Raw genomic sequence first — 6,085 nt, 5'->3', positions numbered from 1 at the left:
AGTAAATGAAACCTCAGACTTTCTCCTAAGATGAACTCACATGGTTTCACGCTCCTTTTTCTTCTCCACAACAAACAAACAGACATTTCTCAGCTCATTTTTCCTGTGTTTTCCCCACCACATTCCCAGGCTGTCCCACAGCAGAGTATTCAACAGAGTAACATATCAAACACTGTGGCTGCAATCGCAGGAGTAAAACAATGTAAAACTCCAGGGACACCTACATGTCCAGGAGGCATATGACCTTTCTGTCTTTCCCAGGTTTTATTTAATTTGGTCTCTCTGCTACTCTCAGTATCCCTGCTGTCATAGTCTGTCTTTCTTTACCTCCTGCTCCTCTCTGGTGGTGATGTGTGGTAGACCACAGACTATTGTGTTGCAAATGTGAAAGTTTTCCTAAATAGAACCCAGTCTATTCTATTTATGGGAGTCAGAGCGGCCACAGACTTTTTTTTTGTATACTTTTTTGTATAAAGGCTTAATCAGCAACAGGAGTTGCTTAAGATAACATATACAGTAGTTCAAATTTTCTGCAACCAGAAGAATTTTAAAGAATAATTCCAGTTTATTACAACTTTTATCTTGTTTTCTTAACTGTAATCATCATTCCTGTTGGCAGTAACATTGTACTGACAAGGTAACAGTAACTGTAAAATCTGGGAAAGCAGCAAGAACACTAAAAAAGAAGTCCACAGGGGCAATTTTTTCATGGGCAAAAGTATGTATTGTTAGTGAACGGTATTTTACTTTTACTTTTAAACTTGCAATAACTTTTTCTGGCCACTTGGTGGGAGCAGAAACTATTTGTGAACACAACACTGACAAAACATCACCCTTCAACTTGTTAGCAAACAACTGCTTATTTATACATTCAGCAGTTACAGAGCAACATTATCATTCATTTGGAGCGGTGTTTCTGGCCAGCTGATGAAAGTTAGTCCACTAGTCACTCTGCTTTTAGCTCTGTTTTTGGTCTCTACCAACTCCTGAGGGAAGTTGTATAAAATAATGATGTGAAACTTGCTAGCTTATTAAAAGATCAGTCTTCAAAGCAACTGTATGAAGGTAACAAGATCTATCAGTCTTCAAAGTAACTAACAGTGGAAGCCTAATAAATGTAGTGCAAAAAAAATTCCCTCTGGAATTGGAGTAAAAGTTTAAAGTAACATAAGTAGTTTCTGAGCAAATCTACCTGGTACTTTCCAGCACTGTAATTTATAGAAATAATGCCAAGAACTACTGAAACGACACCCACGAGGACATAGCTTCTTTTGAAAAATTTTGGACTACTACAAAGTAGTAGTTGTGAAAGAACAGAGAAAGAAAAAAAAGGCCTCTCAAACATCAGATTGTTGATTTTGAAGCTCTAACCATCACTAAATCTGTTATAGATGTTAATGCTACAAGGACATTGCCAGTGATATTCACAAATCAGGTGAAATATCAGTTTAAAATGAGCTTGAAACACATTCAGTGGTGAATCTTCGGTCTGTGCAGGACTTGGAGGTCAGCGACAGACTCGCTCTGGCTTCTCAGGTTTCTGTTGTCATATTTCTGGGAATTTGATGCAATGTTTGGAAACCAAGCTGCAGTCAGGCAGGGTGGATCTCAGTTTCTGTGTGTGTGTGTGTGTGTGTGTGTGTGTGTGTGTGTCCTCACAACAGTTTATGTGTATGTGTATGTCTTCTGTCTACACCAACTCTGTTCAGCCAGAGATGATTGTGTCATTACAGCATCCAGGGCGTGAGAGCTCTCTCTCTCTGTCTCTCTCTCTCTCTCTCTCTCTCTCTCTCTCTCTCTTTCTCTCTTTCTGTGTCCACACGCGCGCACACACACACACACACACACACACACACACACACACACACACACACACACACACACACAAAGAGTTTATCCCCTCTCTTGTCCTGGTCTCTGTCAGTCATGCACTGTGTTCTCACTCCTCACTCTTCTGATGTCATTTGGGAGTGGATTGATGGGCGGAGGGGGCTTATGAGAAAGACACACACACACACACACACACACACACACACACACACACACACACACACACACACACACATACACAGATCTCGTGGGGTGTTAATAGTAAATTATGGGTTTTTAATGCCTAACACTGTGACTGATCCAGAGAGTAAAGTCAGGCCAACTAGCCGTTAATCAAACCATTTTCATGCGTGTGTGCGTGTGCGTGTGTAGTTGTGGACATCACTTCTTATGCCTGTGTCAACACAAACGCAGTTCACAGCAGCTGACAAATACACATGCAAACACTCATAAACACAAACAGCATGTTAGAAACTGAGAAATTAAAAGAAAGGGAAACAAGGGAGAGAAAGTAAAAGAATGAGGGGGGGTTAGGTGGGGTGGGGGGCGGTTGAAGAAGAGGTAAAGATAAATAGAGAAAGAAAATGATGTGGAGGAAGGCTAATGGCTTCCACATGAGAATGTCAGGGCTTTTTCCTGCTTGCTTCTTGGTGTAATCATATCAGCAGTCGGGCTGTTTCCAACCTTCATAAATGTGAAGTATGCAGCAAGTTTCAGGATCCAACTTCCTTTACATAAACACCCCTTAGAAAAACAACCCAGCTGGATGTGAGTGTGTGAGAGAGTGTGTGTGTGTGTTCACTCCTGTGTGTGAGAGAGTGAGCATGCATAAAGTATGCCATACAGTATTTGGGTATGTGGCGTCATGGATTTGAGTACAAGTACAAGTTATGCATTTTCGTGTGTGTGTGTGTGTGTATAGATTTGGCGGTGATGAGTGAAGGCAGTTAAAGCACTCCTGTCAGCCATAAAGTGTATGTTGGAAATTCAGTTGCTCCTGTGTCACCAAGATGTTACTGTAAAGGAAATGTTTTGATATTCTTAAACTTGATGATTTACATATTTTGAGCAGAATTTGTTTTTCATGTTTTTGCCACAATGTAGTGATCAGAGAGAAAAATGCTTGACACGTGCAGTGTTATTGTGGCAGCTGAAAATATATGTATTAGTTTCAGTGAGTGTTTAGTAATTTGATTTTTGTTAGTTACAGTCCTTTGTTTTCTCCGTGAGAAAATAAATTTAAATGAAAATGTATTAAATTACACGAGATGTTGTATTAGAAAGAGGATGCAGGGTCTGCTAGACTGCCATTCTGCAATGAAGGGTTAAAGTCCATGGCAGCTGGTGAACTATTGAGAATTGTTCGATCCCCTCTGGTGTGTTTCTGCGTTTACTGCAGCTAGAGATCAAACCTCGCACAGTGCTCAGTGTTACACACTCGAGCCATGGTTCTCTGAACGAGGCTCCCAGGGGTCACTGAGGGGGTCAGCGGAGGCTGCAGACCTCCTGCCTGAGCACTCAGCTGGCAGCAGAGAGCTTCAGAGGGCTGCACGGGGGATTTGTTGAGAAACTGTAAAAATACTGGGGATGTGTGTGTGTGTGTGTTTGGGCTGCAGGATCTCACTGCTCAAATATTCACAAATTAGCTAATATCAGCGTTAGGTTACACACACACACACACACACACACACACACACACTCTCTTTCTCTCTGTCTCTCTCTTACACCCACACTTCTCATGGTTGACTGGGCAGAGGCATTATTCAATTGGCTTGGGTTCAACAGCAACACTCTGAGAGATAAAGAGGATTATGGGCGACTGAGCTTTGCTCTGAGAGGTTAAAGTGATACACATTTCTCATAAATAAAAGTGTATTATGCTACTTTTTATTGTTGATTGAAATAACAGTTTGGATTTAACACAGACTCAAAATCCTACATCTGCTGTTCTAATCACTTGATGTTCGACTGGAATTTAGTGATAAACTATATGGAGACACAGTAACTGATGTGTTTTATGTTTTCCTGCAGCAGGAAAAGCACTTTGTTTGGAATAAACATCAAATGTTTCGACCAAGTAGTACAGCAGGTATCCAGTATTTTCAAAGTTAGCTCGTCCCAAACGGCTCCCATGTCCTACTGTCCACTACCATAAATGTGAAAGAACAGGTTTTGTGCGTGGTGATAACACACAAAGACAAGACTGGCACTTACACATTACACATCTTCATTAATAGTGTCCTGACTGCTGTCCAGGAGGCTGACTGCTGCTCACCAACTTTTTTTTTATCAGTGGGCTACAGATCTGCCGGTGTGGACATGTGACCAACTCACTGATCATCACTCGTACCATTCATTTTATAGTAGATAGTAACTTACACATTGGGTATGTTCTGTGCTCCTGGATCCATCAATTCAGAAACATTACAAAGAGAAATTTTAATCTAAAAGAATCAAAACATAATTTGCTCTGGTGCTCTCTGGTGCTTAACAATGCAGATGATGTCTGATGTTGTTTTGTGGCTTTGCAGCCTCAGCACATTTTTCAGCTGCCTTTTCAGTCACATTTCACTTGCATTTTATGAATGTAACTTCACTGGAAGTCTCTTATTATGGCATCCATTGTTGAATGGTAACACATTATTCTGCTTTGTGATGAGAGTCCTTGCAGTATTGACATGTGATTCCAAAAAAAAGGAAGAGGGTTGGAAGCTGGAAAAGGAAAGTACATGAAAAGGAAACCTGGAAGTTATGTAAAGTGCTGAGCCAGGAAGACACGTCTTTACCAGCTCTCAGTTTTTCCACAGCTGCTGACAAAATATTAATTTGGCACTTTTATTCCTGTACTATATTACTGCATTACTCCCAGTGAGACCTGGTGATATCATATTCACATTTTGTAGTCTGACACAACATGCACACAGCCTTCATACAATGGCAGTAACAACATCAACGTATTGTCTTGTTTTTGTGGTGATTAACAGGATGATACCATCATTAATCATCCCTGCCAATCACCACACATTTCTGGGCATCATCTCATTGATAATCTCAGCTTCCTGGCAGTGGGTGATGATATCAGTAGGCAGTAAGCGATGATGTCACAGTAACCCAGATTAAAAGTGGCTTAGAAAGAGCATGAATCTGACAATTTAATTCTTCACCGATCATCAGCTGGCAAGAGCAGGGATGCTGGTGATGAGTCAGATAAAAATCCACTAGAGGCCAAGACAAGACCGGAGCAGAAGAAATGAGATGAGACACTGCAGATATTTTGTTCCAACACATCAGATAACCTATCTATTTAAATGTTGCTTCTCTGTAAAACAGACCCACATTGTTTAGATTTAAGGTGAATTTAGTGTGATGTACAGTGGTGTCCAAAAGTCTGATACCATTTTCCCCAATTACTTTTGGACCCGAGCAGTGTTGGATAGTAACTTATTATTTGGTAACTTGTTATAGTGATGTGATTAATATTTTCAATAACGCGTAGTTACTGAATTTGAAAATCGGTGATTACATCACAGTCTCTAATCCCAGATTCACTCAATTACTTTGACATTTTGTTCACTTGTTCACATTACAGTTACCACTGTGAAAGAATTAAAAAAAAAAAAAAAAAAATACTGTATTTTTTTGCAGGAAGAGGCCACATTTAGCCAACATAGTGTGTCAGTTGCAGCCACTAACTACAGTCTGGACATTGTGTGACAGACATCTGCTGCCATAAATAAAAAGTATGACCGCTGTATTGTCACATTTGGGTCAATGCCCAAGGGAAACATACCATCACCTGTGAGGGAGGACAGAGGAGGGAGGTGAAAATGTGTGTGATAGAAGAGGAGGAGGAGGAGGATGGAAGGAGGGAGGAAGAGTGGGAAAAGAAAAAAACGAGGCAGATGTGAATATATTCATGGGAAATGGATTACTAGACGCAAGAGAGAAAGATAATTGTTTGGAGTATTCATTCCAAGTCCCAGCTCAATTTCAAACCCTCCACTTAAGTGAGTGGGTAGGAGTGCGTGTGAGTGCGTTTCAGTATGTGTGAGAGTGTGTGTTACAAGCGGTTTTGGAGTGGCATCAGTGAGGGGTGTTATCCCCTGTACTTAGCTTTAGCATGCCTCATTCAAATGCACAGGCCAAGCCTTGAACACACACACACAGACACACACACACACACACACACAGTAACGAGTTAGGCTTTATTGTTCTTCATCTTCGATTGTTAAATCATACAGGAATATCAACTTTC

The sequence above is a fragment of the Toxotes jaculatrix genome, chromosome 12, assembly GCF_017976425.1.
Source record: "Toxotes jaculatrix isolate fToxJac2 chromosome 12, fToxJac2.pri, whole genome shotgun sequence".
Classification (NCBI taxonomy): Eukaryota; Metazoa; Chordata; class Actinopteri; family Toxotidae; genus Toxotes; species Toxotes jaculatrix.
This window is presented reverse-complemented; position numbering follows the sequence as displayed.